Here is a 20,171-nt window from a genome sequence, read left to right as displayed (position 1 = left end):
TTACTAATTGGACATATAACTGACGGTAGAAGAACTTAAGTAAAGAATTGCACTGGTATCTGAATTTAAATTCAAGTTTAATCAACTGTATACTGAGCATTACAATTCTGTAATAAAATTCTCTGGGACGCTGAATAACAAAAGTTTGAGAGGAGTCTAACAATTGTGAAAATTTTCAAAGCGGAAACCATCAACACACATTCAGAAGCGGATACAAGAAATAGCAAACAATCTACTTCTTTTTTCTTTGCTTAAAAAAATAATCTATGATAAGATATCTTTAATAACAAAATTAAATAAAACCCTATTTTCTTTGTTGCATATAAATTTCCTGCTACACTTGAAAATCAAATTTTACCAAGAGCAAAGTCAAACTTCTTTACAATACTAGCTCATTTTTGTATAGAAGATATGAGCTAGCTAAACATTTTACTTTTTAAATGGTTAAAGAAGAGATTAACAGATATTCGACATCAGCACATCTATCTGTATATGTATTGGCACGTGTAGAATCCTACTAAGCTTTTATACAAATATATATGTCTAAACCATGATTTATTTTCATCATTAGAATATGTTTGTACCTGTGATTGTAAAGATACGTCAGCAACTGTGAATAAAAGCATCAGTAAGTTTACAAGAGATCTAAATGTAGACAGAATTACTTTAGTAGAAAAATCATTTTGTGTACAAGGCTGCGATAATCGGCTGCATTCAATAGACAAAAAATGTTGCAGGGCTAATTGTGACAGTACATTGTAAGAAATCGGTCTTTACAAAATCAGTTACGGACATCTGCATTCATGACCAAAAACTGATTTTTTTAAAACGTTTTATCTTCGAAAAGAAAGTTTCGTTTCATCTTTCATATTCATCGTACACAAAAAAGAAGGTTAAGTGTAAAAGAATGTTGATTGTTTAAATGCATTGTAGATTTTACACAGTGAATTCAACCACATAAAGTGTCTTATTATGCAGTCACTATATAGATCGACAAAAGTGCGTCGAACTGTACAAATAACGAAAGACAAATTATATCAGAGGACTTAAAATAGATCACATGCATGATAAAATATCTCCACTAAATATGAAAATAAACTTTAAAATTTGATGCGTCCGAAGCATTTCATGGTTTGTCTTCATCAGGAACTAAAAGGATGTGTTAGTATATAGTTTTCAAAGGTACCAGGATTATAATTGTGTACGCCAGACTAAATAAGACTCATCAGTGACGCTCATATCAAAATATTTATAAAGCCAAACACGTACAAAGTTGAAGAGCATTGAGGATCCAAAATTCCCAAAAGTTGTGCCAAATAAGTATATGAACACATGAAGATTTATTTGACCAAAAGATGATCGATAAAGAATAACCAAACATTTTTGGGGGTTTTCGTGCGACACATGTGATATACACATGCTACGTACATACGTCGTAGGACGCCAATACAGATAGTTTGTACAAATCTAGTTGCCTGTTGTTAACGTGTTCTGTACGTTATATTTTATGCATATTAATAAATGACACGCCTAGATATACTTTCATGTGCCATTTAGCACCAGGACACATTTGTTTTTAAAGTAGATACTATAGTAAACATAAAACCTTTGCTATTTTCCAGATGACTCTCAGTTAAGATTACCTTGTGACTGTTTGTGCGACGTATATTCCGTTGTATTCCCAATCATTGGTTCGCCAGGCATGAAAAATATTATATTTGATTTAAAAGAATCATTGTCTATTCCAAAACATTCTTTAACATGTAGGTATACAAGGCATTAAAATTAACGATTAAGATAACCGCACAGTTCAATGTGACTATACAAAATGTCAAAAATCGTCTAATTCTAACTTGTACCCTTAGTTAATCACATTATTTATGAATAGAAATCAGATACTCAAAATGTAGTAAAATGTTAGTGAAAGTGCAGATCACGGAGTAAATGGCCAATTGTTTTAGGCCCTGTATTTTTTCCCGCTCACATGATCTCCGTCTAAAAGAGGGACGAAAGATACCAGAGGAACAGTCAAACTCATAAATCGAAAATAAAATGACACGTCATTGCTTAATTAAAATGAAAAAAAGACAAACAGACAAACTATAGTATACATGACACAACATCGAAAACTAGAGAATAAGCAATTCGAACCCCACCAAAAAACTAGGGTGATCTCAGGTGCTCCGGAAGGGTAAGCAGATCTTGCTCCACATGTGGCACCCGTCATGTTGCTTATGTGATAACAAATCCGGTAAATAGTCTAATTCGGTAGGTCACATTCAGAAAAGAGAACAGGATTATAGTTACGACGTAATGTACATATCCGATATCATTTGTGAAACGGTTATTCCATAACGGTCAACCAACTCGTGATGGCGTCCGTAAAATTTACGAAGGTAAGATTTCAACTTCAGCATTTGGAACTCTTGGTTTAATAGCTTCCTTGCGAGCAGCAACCCTCTATCAAGAAAATCATGATAGGAAATGCAAGCACGGGAATATCGTATTAATTGGGAGATATATACTCCGTATGCAGGTGTTGCTGGAAAACAAGCGCACTTCTTGATTTCTGTCTGCTGTATAGTAAAAGACAATGACAATAGGCAATACATTCTATGTGACAGATGTGGTAAAATGTTTTTAGATCCAATAGTTCATACTATTTCTTCGTGTGACTATCTTGACGAAACACGTGAGAACTTTTGGTGTGAAATTATAAACATCGATCCAATTACTTTTAGTATCTTCCTATCAAACATGTCGGATGAAGAACTATTTTATTATTTACTTTCTTGTAATTCGGACAATTTTCTACTAGAAACCGACCAACTAGAGACATTCCAAGCTATATGCGTTCGATATATCCATAAATTTGGGACTTTACTACAATATTAATATAACTGTAATATCCGCTACTGACAATTTACTCACTTCAACTGATCATGACATTTTCTGATTTACTTTAATTGTTTATTTTGTTCAATTGTTTAATTATTGTGTTTATCATGTTCATTATTTTCACTCTCCTTCTGGAGGCAATAAAGAATATATATATATCGTATTAATTGGGAGATATATACTCCGTATGCAGGTGTTGCTGGAATGTTGCTACTTAGAAATGGAAAGTTCACAATTGGAAAGCTGAAATCATCTCTTTTGTCGTAAAGTATTGTTTTCAACCGACCCTCATTGACAATTTCTAGATTGAAATATTGAAGGGTCGATATTATATGCTTAAATAGTGTTTCACAATTTCACATATTTCTATAAAATCAAAGTTCTACATGTTGCTGTCAAACGCATTATGAAGTAAATTGCAAAATTGACATGTATTTGTCAATTTCGCATCTAAAGGCATCATATACAAAATGAATTAAATTGTCCCCGAAAGACAATAAATAGCTTTTCTTCTAACAGTATTATGTTTCCTACCTGTAAAAGTATAAGTACAACATTTGCGGTTTTGGAATTCAAGATGTGTTCATTCTTTGATAACAGGTTTAGAAATAAGCCATGGTACCGTTTAAGTACACATATCTGAAAAGAGTAGAATTGAGTTGTACTAAAAAAGTGAAATAACAAATGCATGCGCAAATTATAAATTTCCCTCACGCACAACCTTTGCAAAAAATGGGGGGAAAAAAAATGATCGAATCAATTTTTCAAACTTTTGCTACTTGATCTATTTCTTTTTGATTTTGTTTTATTTAACGATCATAAAACGGACAGAACATGCAAAACATTACACTTGTGTATCTTGAAGTTGTATTCTGTCTATTGACTAGCTTTCCATCGAAGTAAGACGAGCATCTCTGATCAAAGACCAGAAGCTGTAATTATGGGGTCATTTGCTGTGATGATACTGATCATCTGTGCGTTACTAGTATTTCTCCTAGATATTGGCAAATGGAGAATTGAGAAACGTCAAATGAAAACAAAGACGAAAGAAAGCTTTAGGAAGGGTTAATAGATGTTATAGAAAATTATAAGTGTAACACATAAACAATAACAACATTGATTATTTGCGCCTGTACCGCATACTTTCTCAAGTGTAAATAAGAAACAGATTCTGACGTCTTCATTCCATCTCGATTTCTGCATTATTAAATATACATTGTTTTACTTGTTACTTACAATGTTAGTGATTTATAGTCCTCTAAACCTTTGCTATTCAATAAAATACTGTCTTAATCAGTGTGATAGTTTTTTTTTATATGAGTTGCTTACTTGGTATTAAAAAAAATAATACTCTGAAATCCGCTCGTGTTTACGGATTTTGGGAAAAGAATATAAAATTTGGATAGGAATTCACAATACTAAAGGCAACAGTAGTATTCCGGTGTTGAGAGAAAACAAATCCGGGTTACAAACCAAAACCTACGGAAACACATAAACTATAAGAGGAAAACAAAGGAATAACAGGACCACCGAAGTGTAACAAAATCAAATACCAAAACCTAGTGAAACACATCAACCACAAGAGGAAAACAAAGGAACAACACCGAAGTCCAACAAAAACAAACGACAACAAAAATAGAAACGCACTATTTGATAACAACTGCCATATTACCGACTTGTTTTATTTTAACACAAATGGTGGGGTGGACCTGGTTGAATGGTATGCCAAACCTCCCAGTTTATGACAATTTTTTAAAATAACGCTAAAACACTAGGTGGCAGAAATACAGCACAAACACCTATACGCAAGATCATTCATTACAGAAAAACTCAAAGGGCAAATGATATGATATTCGACACAACATGCAAACCGTAGAACGATAACGAACACATTCCATCAACGACAAACACCACAGGATATCAAAAACAGTGACACGCTTTTGTGACTAACATGCAATCTTGAATTTCATACAATTGTATTCACAATATTCGTCCTAACAATTCAAATGACAATGATAGTATGGAAAGGCTTGTCTTCTTGAGCCAAAACCTTTCCAAACCCCAATCAAAAAAGAACTGAGTAAAGTGCTCTTATACCATAAATAATGCTGGCATGTGTAAACAAAATTCGGATTTTCTCCAGGGATTTTTAATTACGTCTTTAAAAAGGATGGGGTTTACATAACAGTGAATAATTAAAATTAAAGTCCAGCATGAACTATGTAATTGTAGAAAATAACTAATTCTTGTATAAAGCTATTTGTATAAAAAGATATAATTAGAAAGTCTATAATGTTGTGTAACTTTTGATATAAGTAAAAGATGTGAAATTCTTCCTATTTTACACTTAGCGATATAAATAAGGTTTGACAGCTTAAACTCTTAAAAGTATTTCGTTTAGCAAATAAATCTAATTCTTTTCTATTGTTCACCTAGAATTCTATCTAACCAAATAATCGGATTTCCCTAATGGTCGTAAAAACAAAGTATTAAGTAATTAAAAATAGTAACCCCAAATTATGTAAAAATGTAAATTAGATAAAAAGAGATCTAACCAATAGAAACTGTTCTTATAAAAATATGTATTCTAAAAGTAATTTTGATTGATGAATAAAACAAGTCCAACCAGCACGTGTTCTAGGGGTTTGAAATAGGAAACCCTAAGGAATCAAACATTAATTTACTCGTATGGTTGGACTCGAAATAAACGTATATAGACATCTTTGTTTTATTCACCAGGTTCGTAAACTTACAAATTTTGTTTAATGAAAAACATAACGTAACCTTAATAATCTTTTAATGTAACAGTTTATAACAGAAATCTTTCTTTATTAAAATTACCATCAATATCATGATAGATATAGGAAGATGTGGTGTGAGTGCCAATGAGAGAACTCTCCATACAAATAACAATTTAAAAATAAACTATTTTAATTAACTAATAAAGTATTTTGATAAATGTTAATTCAAGTACATTTTAAGAACCAAACTCTTTTATTTCATATTGATGTATTTGATTAATTTACTCGTATGGTTGGGCTCGAAATAAACATATTCCCTTCGTCCCTCTTTTCTATCAAATTGTGAAGTTTCAAATAAAGACAACCGTATATTCCTTTGGACAACCAATACAAATAGCATATAATTTTACTGGAATAGTTGAAAGAGCCAATAATCTGTCATCTAAAATCAAAATTTGGTTATTCCCAAAAAATTCTTAAACATGCCTTTTATAATAATTAACAAAATCAATATTGAAAACATTTCTATAAATGTTTCGAAACTCTACATTCATAGGTTGTTTTCAAAACCCTCTTTAGATTTAATTTTATCATCAAACTAGATTGTTATTTAATTTTGTTTTTATCAGTTTCTTTTGCACTATAATGATTTTTTTACTGATTTTTATTTTAATTTTATTGAATAATATTTTTTAATAAAAAATTGCAATTTTATAAAGAAAAAAATTATACTAATATCACAAATATACCTTGCGCATTTCTCCAGTCTTCCTATACAATGCATTTAACATGTTCCTTGGTATACTACAAAGTGAGCTGAGTTTTCGGGTTATCATTTGTACCGGTATTATTATGGTAAATTTATTATCTATATTTATTCAAATCAAATAATTCTGATTTGCATGTCTATAAATACTTAAATTAGATTGGTCAATTCGAATTTTTCTCTTGGTTTACACTTCGATAAACCATGTTTCCGAAACTAATTTTATAGTATTCATGCAGGATACACATGCATGCAGTGATCCCTGGATTAAAAACAAATGTACATATAAGGTGTTTCTATTAAATACACACATTATAAAATAAATAATACATTTAAGCTTCAAAAATGCATAAAATTAAAATTGAAATTTCATGAAGAATTTAGCAAAAATATCTCATTAAAATATTTTTTTTTAGGTAGGTGTTATTTATTTATAAATTCTGTTGCATTTATCGAACATTTATGGATTTTAGAAAATCAATGTGGCGGTCAACTCCTTAGCTTCGACCCATCAATTGTGTAGTAGGTGGTATTCATAGTAGTCTTCACACACACAAAAATGGCTTAAGAATTATAAGGATTAAACACATTTTTTCTAGACGTTATTTGAACTTTGATTCAGTTTCTGAGTAAAAATAGCCACGGTTTACACATCAATAACATCTAGAAAAATGTGTTTAATCCTAAAATGTTAATTTTTTTATTTATTTTTTAGATTTATCCACTGTGTTAAATTCAGTACAAGTTCAGACAATAATATTATGTTGCAGTCAATTAAGTAATTTTCAGTAGCATTTCAGACAATTTACTATGATGATGTTGTGTGCAGATAAATAGCAGCTACTAGACAGTCTGACCAAATACTGGATCTTTATTGACAGCAAACAAAATGATTGAACAGTACTGAATTAACCGTAATTTATTCGTCGATATTTTAAGATCTGTTTACAGATCAAAATTTGTTTACGCATCGTTGTCAATATAATGGAATTGATGCGACTGTCATACAATCTTGTGAGAGGTTTAACATGCTATAAAACCAGGTTCAATCCCCCATTTTCTACATAAGAACATGCCTATACAAAGTCAGGAATATGAAATTTTTTATCCATTCGTTTGATGTGTTTGAGCTTTTGACTTTGCCATTTGATTATAGGCGAGTGACTTATTTCAAAAAGACGCTTAGTTAACGACTTTAATGCACCCACCTAACACACGGCTGTATTATATATCATTGGAAAGCTAATAATCTGTACTTTCTGTTTTGCCCGGTCGTAAAAAAATCGCACGGTGCATTTTCTGTAAAATCAAGGTCAAAGGTCATGAATACACATTCCAATTTTTGCGATTACTAAACAAAAAGCCATTTTCTAATTCTTGTACCATAATTTTTTTCAAAAGATCATATGAACTTTATGGAACATGATACATTATTTCAAAATCAAACAAAAAAAAATTGAGGTTAGATGCGCAATATTTCCCGAAAATTGAAATTTATCGCAAATCTTAAAAAAATGAAAAATTGTTCCAAAAGCAAAATATATCTTAGGGAATCGATATTTGTATGCTAAAAAAAATAGATAAATGTATATGTTTTAGGTCAGGGAATATTTGTTTTGAATTTTAAGATACAATAATTAATTATTGGTCATAGAACAGCCTTCTAATGAAGTGTTTGCAGTTGCCCAAAAATCTGCCATCTGCAAATAGCGATCTTTTTGTTATTCTATGTTAAGATAGCACATCGCTTATTGTCAATATCAGGGAGGAGAATGATTTTCCATAATAAAAATAGGGGTATTTAAAGTTCGAAAAGAATATATACGAGCTAATTGAGGTAAAAATGTGTTTTTTACGAAGTCAAACGTATTAACTTTTTGTAATCATGTTTAAATGCAAACATGACTTTACGACTAAATCGTAGGTAACATTGAAAAAAGCAACCTTGCTTAGAAACACTTGGTTGTCTAAAGCGGGATGTAAACGAACAAAATATAATGCTGCTGCTTCTTATTTAGTCTAAAATCGTGTTAGTAATATTAAGTGTGTTTAGAAGTTTAATCGCTTTAATTATTTGAATAAAAGATGCTTTGAGTGTTTTCAACATAAACTTTTAAAATACAAATGCAGGTCATTGTGTATGTAAAACACTATAAGCAGTTGTGAAATAAAAAAAATGAAAAACTTGAATACCCTTCCTGACCTCATAAGATCATTCGCTGTTTAGGCAGTGATCGTTTTCATGGTGTGCTGTATTTTGTGAACTGTTGTTCGTCTCTTAGACTTTAATTTTATTTTGTTCATGGTTTTAATTAAGTTTATCTGATTCATGGTTTAAGATGTTGATTGTGCTTTTGGTATTAATTTACTTTAAAGACATTTCATGGTTTTAATTAAGTTTATCTGATTCATGGTTTAAGATGTTGATTGTGCTTTTGGTATTAATTTACTTTAAAGACATTAACTTGCAGTAATGAAAATCGGTCACTGTGATGTATATATAGAACCAAATCGTTATTATGATACATTTAGCTACAATGATCTACAATTTTAAAACCTTTGACTACTTGAATAGTGACGAAATATATCAAAGAGGGACGAAAGATACCAAAGGGACAGTCAAACTCATAAATCTAAAACAAACTGACAACGCCATGGCTAAAAATGAAAAAGACAAACAGAAAAACAATAGTACACATGACACAACATAGAAAACTAAAGAATAAACAACATGAACCCCACCAAAAACTAGGGGTGATCTCAGGTGCTCCGGAAGGGTAAGCAGATCCTGCTCCACATGTGGCACCCGTCGTGTTGCTTATGTGATTACAAATCCGGTAAATAGTCTAATTCGGTCGGTCAAATTCATGAAAGGGAAGGGGATTGTAGTTACGACGTGAGGAACATATCCAATATCATTTGTGAAACGGTTATTCCATAACGGTCAACCAACTCGTGATGGCGTCCGTAAAATTTACGAAGGGATGATTTCAACTTCACCATTTGGAACTCTTGGTTTAATAGCTTCCTTGTGAGCAGTAACCCTCTATCAAGAAAATCATGATAGGAAATGCAAGCACGGGAATATCGTATCAATTGGGAGATATATACCCCGTATGCAGGTGCTGCTGGAATGTTGCTACTTAGAAATGGAAAGTTCACAATTGGAAAGCTGAAATCATCTCTTTTGTCGTAAAGTTTTGTTTTCAACCGACCCTCATTGTCAATTTCTAGATGTAAGTCAAGATATGAAGCCGACTTAACTGTATCTGTAGTATCCTTTATCTCCAATTCGATGGGATAGATGCGTTCCACATAGTCACCAAATTTTGAATTGTTTAGTGAAAGAACGTCATCTATATAGCGGAAAGTAGAGTTAAAGGATATTGTTAACTTCTTATCTTTCTTCCTAAGAAGTTCCTGCATGAAGTCAGCCTCATAATAATAAAGAAACAAGTCGGCAAGTAGAGGGGCACAGTTTGTTCCCATTGGGATGCCGACAGTCTGTTGAAAAACGCGTCCTCCGAACGTTACAAATATGTTGTCAATCAAGAAATCAAGCATCTTGATAATATCGGTTTCAGAGAATTTTTTGTTTGAATCAGAGTGATTCTTTACAAAGTATGATTTATCCCTCCCTAAGACAAGATACTTGTATCTACGTTGGCCATTCTTTTTTATGAAGCAAAGTAATACCAACTCTTTCAATTTGTCTTTAAGTTTGGAATGTGAAATACTTGTGTACAGAGTAGAAAAGTCAAATGTTTTAATACTGTTACAAGATGAAAGAGAGTTAGATTGTATGTACTCTAAAAGATCTTTGGAATTTTTAAGTATCCACATCTGATTCACGCCACCTCTAGAATAGGCAGTTTCACAATAACTTTGAAGCCCGTCTTTGATTGCTGATAAAATAGATGTTAATAATTTAGAAAGAGGTTTCGTGGAGCACTTGGAAGACCATCAAACTCATAATTGAAAACGAACTGACAAAACGGCCAAAAAAACGAACACGACAAAGCAACAATATACAAAACACAACATATAAAACTACAGATTGAGTAACAAAAACCTCCAAAAATATTTGGGGTGAATTCAGGGACTCCAAAAGGGTAAGCAGGTCATGTTCCACATATGACACCCGTCTTGTGTCTCATTTAATTCCTAACTCGGTGCCAAGCCTTAGTGGGTAGGTGTCATGCAAGGCAGATATGACGGTATTTTGGTAACGTCGATTGGAACTTATCAGTCGTCATCTGGCGAAACAAATATTTTATAATTGTCAACCAACTCGTAGTGGCGTCCATAATATTTTCAAAGGGATGATTCCAACTTTGCATTTGAACTCTGGTTTAAAAACATGTTCAAACCACCACTTTTCTTCAAATGTCCTGTACAAAGTCAGACATATGGCAGTTGGTATCGAATAATCTGTTTCTTTGTATGTTGGGGTTTATTTTTGTAACAGTTCAGTGTTTCTGTTATATCGTTGTGTTCTTCTTGTATATATATAGTTGATGCGTTTTCCTCGGTTTTGGTTTGTGACCCGGATTTGTTTCAGTTTCTAGTAAATCGATTGATGACTATTGAATAGCGGTATACTGTACTAGTAGTTGCCTTTATTTAACATCTTCATTGTGAGCAATTACGCACTATCACGAAAATAAATCGTGAACGTGCATGCAAGCTCTGGAAATTGTATCAACTCGGGAGAAATATACTCCACAAGAAGATGCCGCGAAATCGCGTTACAATTGGGTAAGTGTTTAGATAAATAGTTTCATTTAATTTCGCGGGCAGTACGTCGACTGAGCATGCAAAGACAAATTAAGGAAATACAAAACCCTACATTTATACGACATATCCTAAATATTTCCGACGTGTTGTTGTCTCAGAGGAGTTGAGGCTCAATGAAATCGGTCTCCTCCTTTAGTAGTTGAGATATGCATGCGTTGCTATAATGTTGCTACATAGAAACGACTAATTTATAATTTGGTAGTTAGGAGTGTTTTAATTGGTTGATTTATGCTCATCTCTATTGTCGTTAAACTTGTTCTCAACCAACCCACATCGTCGTTTTCAAGATACGTGATAGAGTAAACTATATCTATTAAGTCTTTTATTTTCAATTTCAATGGAAATTATGAGTCCAACATTGTCATAAATTTGGCACTATTCAGTGAGATGACATCATCTGTATAGTTGAAAGTGAAGTTTCAAGATAATGGTGCTTCTTTCCAGACGTCATCAGAAACTCTTGCATGAATTCATCCTCGTATGAAAAATGGACTAGTCATTCAAGCTATTCAGGAAGTCTAGTTGTAACTAGAATTGTTGCGTATCAATGGATTTTTTTTTTTCAAAATTATTCTTATTTGCTGCATTAATTCATTTAAACAATGAACAACGCAATTTAATCAATCAAGAAGTAAAGTTTTATGATTTGTTTCCTGGTTTTTTAATTCTTTGAAATTTCAATTTTCATCAATTAATTTTCGATTTATTTTTGTCTAGATTGTCAATTTCTTTTTTATGGTTCACATTAAATAAATAAAAAGGTTTTTCACTACATCAATATTTATAATGAAGCTACAAATCAAACAATTAGAAAAGTCGAAAGATGTTCATTTCAGTCGGGTAGTTTCAATGCAGATTGCAATCTCTTAGTTTCGCCCCCTTTATGTCAAGCAAAAGTATGAATCGCGCACATATGTTTTTACTTTGAATTTTTCAGATTCTTAAGAATTTGTTTATTAAATCTTATTTTGACCACATACAATGTTTAAATTGCAAGAAATGCTTAAAAGCTTTTTTCGCAGATGGCGGTATTTGGGGCAACTGTGTGGGTTGTTTTGATTTGCTGTTTGATTAGAAGTAAGCATAATTTTAAGAAATTTATGATGTCAAAAACTTCTTTGATAGTCATTATAGGGTTTTACTTAGTTTAAAGTGATTACTCGAATTTCAGGAAACATGTGCTGTCTATCAAAAACACGCTTTAAATATATAAAAATGCATTTGATTGATGACTGTTAATCTCTGTGCTAAAAGTTTAAATTGTTTGCATATGTGAATTAAGTATATAAAAGTCATATTATGCAATCAAGCTGAAATCTTAGACAATATGACCTTATTCGTCCTTGGCCTTTGATCTTGATTTGACGGAAATAGCACCGTACGATTTTTTTACGACCGGGCAAAACAGATAGTACAGATTTGTAGCTTTCAAATGATATATAATTTAGCCGTGTGTTAGGTAGGTGCATTAAAAATTTAATTTCATGGTTAAAGTCACTCGCCTATTAGGGACTTTCCGTTTTGAATTTTCCTCGGAGTTCAGTATTTTTGTGATTTTACTTTTTGCTAGTCTCAGATTTTATGTTTTTAGTCGAAAAGCGTCATACTAACTTTGCCTTTATTTCAGTAAAATGTTTACAAAATATGTAAATATTAAAAATTCCAATAACTCATCCACCTATTGGACATTTTGAATATTTTCATTTGTCTTAAAAATACCCTTATTCGTCGAATGAACATCTGTAATACACAACACTTATAATAGGGAGTTTATTGCATTTCAGCAATTTTAGTATAACTATTGACAATTCTACATAAGGGAGGTATGAACATCGTGACAACTTGTACAGACTAGATGAGTTTCAGGGGCAAGAATCTTATTTAGCATATGACAAAAGATTTTCTGTTTTTTTCATCGACTAAACTTGTTTCAGTTTTTTGTAACCTTAAAACCTTTAAAATATTATGGTATGTAGATATTCAGTAATAAAATCAACGGTACCAATTTTGTTGCACCAGATGCGCATTTCGACAAAATATGTCTCTTCAGTGATGCTCGTGGCGAAAATATTTGAAATCCAAACCTAGAAAACCATGGATTAAATATACTTCACCACTTTAAAAACAACTCGTTAAATATTGAGCAAATACCAGAATACTGGAGACAGACCAAAAGGTACAATGAATGACTTTTTATATCAGTTGGTAAAATTATTTATCAACCATAAAACATTGAAAACAACACGTTTAATAATTTCAATAAGAGGTTAACATCACATCTCTGGGAGTATAAACCATTGTATCTAGCTCTTCAAAGGCAATATTTGTATAAATATGCCAGGGAGAAACTGTTTATATAAAGAACAATACAATATTTGAAGGCTTTCAAATGCTAGTATAAGACCTCCTTCGTCATGTAGTTCCAGTAGTGCATATACATTAGCTTTGCGATGCGTCGAAGGTTTTTCCAGCAAACTATTTGAACTTTTTTTTAATGATTTTTAAAAAGTAAAATGAAGCAGGATAAGTGTTTATGAGAAAAGAACCATAGCTAATGGAAATGGTTGTTTATGGTTTGTTATTTTGATGTCTTAACTCACATTATTATTCATACTAGATATACATGATTTTATTGTCATTGACAAAAATTATCATAATCTACTGTACAATATCGATGTCCCACAGATCTAGATTTACATGCCTGTTTTGGATTTCTGATAACAAATCAATATTATAACACATGTCTTTCATCCCTTATCATATATTCTGTAGTACTTCGGGTTTCTGCCATCATTTGTCGCTAGTTCTATGTTCGTTATGCTTTCTTTAAACGTTTGGTTATAATAGGCCGAACAAACAAGACCACAGTGCGCTTTCTAATTTCTGCATGGATTAAAAGAGGGTCGAAAGATACCAGAGTGACATTCAATGAGAGTAACACTAGTCCAGTTGTCAGCACTTCAGTGTTGTCTTGAGTTATCATTGATTTGTTCATAATTATAAATTAACTGTTAACAAAACTTTAAATTTTTGAAATACTAAGGCTTTCGATCTCAGGAATAGATTACCTGTGCTGTATTTGGCAAAACTTTAGGAATTTTTGGTCCTTAATGCTCTTCAACTCCGTACATTATTTGATCATTTTAACACTTTTTTTATTCGAGCGTCACGGATGAGTCGTTTGTAGACCAAAAGCGCGTCTGCCACAAATATAAAATTTCAATCCTGGTATCTATGATGAGTTTATTTACAACCACGTGGTCGATGCCACTATTAGTGGAGTTTCAATTCCCTGAGGGTGTCACCAGTCCAATAGCCAGTACTTCTGTATTGACTTGAGTATCATTGATATGTTCATAATTATATATTAACTGTTCTTCTGGGAGGGTGGGCTGGTAAAAAAACAGGGGGATCAAGTTTTTTTTCTATATGTGGAAAATGGGGGTTCAAATTTTTTCATAAATTCAAAGAGGGGGGATCACTATTTTTTACACATGGAAATAACTTAAAATAAGTAATTCACATACTTCAAGAGACAAAATGTCAAAAAGAACATTACAACAGTCAAATCGAAATATATGTTAAACACCATATACAATTAAGTATAGACATCACAAGACTTTGGTGATGTAGGAAGCTGCATAGGTGCTTCATAATCCTAATAATTCAGCCGTTATACATGTATTTTACTCACTTTGATCACTAAATTAGCTTAATAGTTTGAAGGAAATTAATTATAAATAAAAACAAAATCTACAGCGATTTGATCAAAATTTTGTCCAAAAATACAAATCACGCTGCATCATGCAAAAATATAGTGTAGAGCAATAAATGATTAAATATTCATCTAATCTGCATACAAACAGTTGAATATTAATACACAAGATGATTCTGAGATGATGAACACCACTAATGTATCTTTTTGTTTTCATTACAAGATCCCTTTGAATCAATTTATACCTCTAACTCCATCAAAATTTGTACTTTTTAAGCTAATAAATCAAATTTTGAGGTTACTATCACACATTTATGAATAAAATATGACAATAAATGAGTAATTGAACTGTTCAAGCTGAAAGCATGAACTATCCATATAAAGGTTTAGCGACTAAATTGAGGTTTCAATAAAGCCTTACGTAAAACTCGAGCATCGTTCGAGAGAGGGACATATATAATAGATTCCTCTGTCAATAAATAACGTGTTGTTACTGTTTCAAAAAGTTATCTTTTAGAGTTACTTAAGATCAACTTTTCTTTAATAAAACAATATAGGAAATTAGGAAAACAAAGTTAGAAAAATCTACTCAAAGCACTGGCTTGCCGAGTTCTACCTACTTATATTCATGGAAGAGGCCTCATTGAAGAGCCCCATTTCAAGACAATTTTCACTCAAATATGTTTTGGGACTCAAATTAATCCACTGAGAATATTTCATTTTCAATATTTTCGTGAAATAACATAAGTGTTTTGCATGTTAATTTTAAGCATGTTTAATAGAGGGGGTCAACTTTTGAAAATGTTTTTACTGGGGGAATCAAATAAAAATAGTGAAATATTACGGGGGGGGGGAGAGAAATTTTGTATGTTTGATTTCAAAATGACCAGCCCCCCTCCCAGGTAAAAAATGATAAGTCCCTACGAGTAATACAAAGGCTTTCTACCTCAGGAATATCTTAACTGTATTCGATAAAACTTTTATAAATATTTGGTCTTCAATGCTCTTCAACGCCGTACTTTATTTGACCTTTTTAACATTTTTTATTCGAGCGTCACTGGTGAGTCTTTTGTAGACGTAACGCGCGTCTGGAGCATAAATAAAATTTCAATCCTGGTATCTATGTTTATTAGGAGCAGGTGAACCAATAAAACTAATCTTGATGGATTTTTCTTTTCTTTTACAGGATCCTTGACTGAGAGTCCAAGTACTTCATCTACTATATCACTAGCCTATCAACACTGACATTGTGAGGAATCCCTCATGTGGCAGATGCGTTAGAATCCAATCTTAATTGAAAGGATTGTCATTTTTCCTTCTTAATGTTGGTGATTCTCTCTGGGCATACCAATAAACTTTCTCAGGAACAGATGCCCTGAAAAAATCTTTGTGCAAGTGTTTTTATTTTGATCCTATATTGTCCAAGATAGCGCCAAAGGGGGGAAATAAGGAGAAACTGGCCAGATATTAAAAACACCTTCTTCCTTGAAGAACTGACCCGATTGAAACTTAACTTGCAGAGTATTTTTCTGTGAATATGATATAAGAATGGGTAAATAAACTTTTTACACCTAGCATGCTTAGGGACTTTCCGTTTTGAACTTTCTTCACAGTTCGGTATTTTAGTTATTTATTTATTTTTTATGGCGTTGTCAGGAATTGCAGTTGAATGGGCAAACTCAGTAAAGATTTGACTAACTTAAATATAACAGAAACATATACATGTAATGAGTTTTACCGTCAAGTTGATAATTTTGCTTAAAAGTTATCAAGAATTCTCTGATTATACATAAGAAGAAATTTACCAAAGTAGACTGACTTTCAGTATTTCAAATATAGTAAGTTTTTCACTATATTTGAATAAATAGTTTTATACGGAAAAACAAAACAAAACAGGAACCTATTATATTTTTTCCTACTGTTAATTTTCCTTTTTGGGACTGTGATGTTCCTTTTGTCCTTTCTTATGTTGTGCATACATCCCAACTTGTTTGCTATGACAGTTTCTGCAGTGACGTTTTATGTTTCAATGAAAAAAATTATGTAGAACTGATAAAATATCAATTCAAGGTTTTCGTTACAACTTATTAAGTAATCCAGGGAATCTTGTTACCACAAAATTATGCAAAAACTTTAGTAAACTCTTTCATAGATACAATCCAACGATTAACTTGGGTATAGAAATAAGGTCATCCATTGGTCTTCTTCCAACTGCAAGTAAAACCTTGCCAAAGGTACTTACAAGTATTTTGGTCAAGCTGATAAACGTATTGGTGTTAAATGAACAGATTACAACCAAGTGAGTGATTCTGACTCATGGATCTTCTAGTTAAATTAATTCTTGAAATATCCTGTGTTTTATATATATAATAAATTGAACAATACGGTTGTTAAATCTGTATATCATTCTGTTACAAACACCAATTCATATAAAACATTTGATCTTTTGGCAACTGCCTTATACTGATAGTACATGCTTTTTGTTTGAACCTAAATTCTAATACTCTAAATGTTATTTGGAACAAACATTACCATTTACATGGAGGGTGATGACATATTCCTCTCAATTGTGCATCATTTTCTGGGGGAAATGTTTTATAAAAGGTAAAAAAGATGCATTTGTTGGCACCTGCCCTAAGTAGTGAATTTGATGTTCAGTAGTTGTCTTTTGTTGATGTGGCTCATAAGTGTTTCTCATTTCTGATTTTTAGCTCATCTGGCCGAAAGGCCAAGTGAGCTTTTCTCATCACTTGGCGTCCGGCGTCCGTCGTCCGTCGTCGTCGTCGTCCTGCGTTAACTTTTACAAAAATCTTCTCCTCTGAAACTACTGGGCCATATTTAACCAAACTTGGCCACAATCATCATTGGGGTATCTAGTTTAAAAAATGTGTCCGGTGACCCGGCCAACCAACCAAGATGGCCGCCATGGCTAAAAATAGAACATAGGGGTAAAATGCAGTTTTTGGCTTATAACTCAAAAACCAATTTGACATGGGGGTAATATTGTTCATCAGGTCAAGATCTATCTGCCCTGAAATTTTCAGATGAATCGGACATTTCGTTGTTGGGTTGCTGCCCCTGAAATGGTAATTTTAAGAAACAGCAATAATGTTCAGCAAAGTAAGATCTACAAATAAGTCAACATGACCAAAATGGTCAGTTGACCACTTTAGGAGTATTGCCCTTTATAGTCAATTTTTAACCATTTTTCGTAAATCTTAGTAATCTTTTAGAAAAATCTTCTCCTCTGAAACTACTGAGCCAAATTTAACCAAACTTGGCCATAATCATCATTGGGGTATCTAGTTTAAAAAATGTGTCCGGTGACCCGGCCAACCAACCAAGATGGCCGCCATGGCTAAAAATAGAACATAGGAGTAAAATGCAGTTTTTGGCTTATAACTCAAAAACCAAAGCATTAAGAGCAAATCTGACAAATTGTTGATCAGGTCACGATCTATCTGCCCTGGAATTTTCAGATGAATCGAATAATCGGTTGCAAGGTTGCTGCCCCTGAATTGGTAATTTTGAGGAAATTTTGCTGTTTTTTTTGTTATTATCTTGAATATTATTATAGATAGAGATAAACTGTAAACAGCAATAATGTACAGCAAAGTAAGAACTAAAAATAAGTCAGTATGACCAAAATAGTCAATTGACCCCCTAAGGAGTTATTGCCCTTCATAGTCAATTTTTAACAATTTTCTTAAAATTTGAAGATTTTCAATAACATTTTCCACATGTACAGAAAGTACTGTTATAGATAGAGATAATTGTAAGCAGCAAGAATGTTTAGTAAAGTAAGATCTAAAAACACATCACCATCACCAAAACACAATTTTGTCATGAATCCATCTGTGTCTATTGTTTAATATTCACATAGACCAAGGTGAGCGACACAGGCTCTTTAGAGCCTCTAGTTTTTATAAAGATTAGACCTTTGGGTTTCCTGTTTGAATGGATTTACACATGTAATTTTTGAGACCCTGTATAACTTTCTATTCTGTGTGAGCTAACATTCGATGTTAAAGGCCATATTTTGACCTAAAATGGTTTACTTTTACAAATTGTGACTTGGATGAGAGAGTTGTCTCATTGGCACTCGTACCACATTGCCTTATATCTATGTACAGTAATTAAATGAATCCAAAACACAAAGACTACTGTATGCACAAAACAAGACTACTGTAATTTCAGAAATGTCTTTTGATTGTTGAAAAATGAACAGAATTGTGATTTCAGGTAAGATTGAATACAAATAATGCTAACAAATTTGAAATGCAAGTTTTTCTAATTTTTGCAAATCCTGTACTGTTGCTATTTTCCAATGATAAAAAACATCACAAGCATTTTTATACCCCCGCTTTGAAAAAAGGGGGTTTACTGTTTTACCTCTGTCTGTCCTTCCGTCAGTTCGTCAGTTCCATCAGTCCATCAGTCCGTCAGTCTGTCAGTCAGTCCGTCCGTCCCATGAATATTTTTCGTCACATTTTTCCAGGATTTCTGAAATGTGTTCAGGCTTGATATAAGTCAGCTATACTGTGTGATGCGTTTTCAGATTCATCACTCGACAACTTCCTGTTTACCGAACACTTGTATCATTTTTACACCTGATAGCCAAGTTGAAAATTTTTCGCCACATTTTTCTCAGGAACTGCACTACCAGGATTTCTGATATTTGGTTTCAGACTTGATATAAGTCAGCTATACCGTGTGATGCGTTTTCAGATTCATCACTCGACAACTTCCTGTTTACCGAACACTTGTATCATTTTACACATGATGACCAAGTTGAAAATTTTTCGCCACAATTTTCTCAGGAACTGCACTACCAGGATTTCTGATATTTGGTTTCAGACTTGATATAAGTCAGCTATACCTTGTGATGCATTTTCAGATTCATCACTCAACAACTTTCTGTTTACCGAACACTTACCATTTTACATTATTAAGATTATATTATCCAGTTGCCTCTTTTCAGTACGTCAGTCCGTCCGTCTCATGAATATTTTCGTCGCATTTTTTTCAGGAACTACAATGCCAGGATTTCTGAAATTTGGTTTCAGGGTTTAAATAAGTCAGCTATACTGTGTGATGCATTTTCAGATTCATCACCCGACAACTTCCTGTTTACCGAACACTTGTATCATTTTACACATGATGACCAGGTTGAAAATTTTCGTTGCATTTTTCTCAGGAACTACAATGCCAGGATTTCTGAAATTTAGTTTCAGAGTTTATATAAGTCAGCTAT

The 20,171-nt window shown here is 32.6% G+C and overlaps 1 long non-coding RNA gene across 1 annotated transcript; it reads left to right on the top strand.

Annotated features, from left to right (window-relative positions):
- Positions 1 to 571: 571 nt before the first annotated feature.
- On the top strand, positions 572 to 4,151 carry LOC139517207 (uncharacterized). Its single transcript, XR_011663107.1, has 3 exons — positions 572 to 628; positions 1,623 to 1,763; positions 3,786 to 4,151. It is a non-coding gene; the product is annotated as an uncharacterized lncRNA (long non-coding RNA).
- The last annotated feature ends 16,020 nt before the right edge of the window (positions 4,152 to 20,171 follow it).

The sequence above is a fragment of the Mytilus edulis genome, chromosome 3 (assembly GCF_963676685.1).
Source record: "Mytilus edulis chromosome 3, xbMytEdul2.2, whole genome shotgun sequence".
NCBI lineage: Eukaryota > Metazoa > Mollusca > Bivalvia > Mytilida > Mytilidae > Mytilus > Mytilus edulis.
The sequence above is the reverse complement of the archived record's forward strand: the minus strand, read 5'-3'. Positions and strand labels throughout refer to the sequence as shown.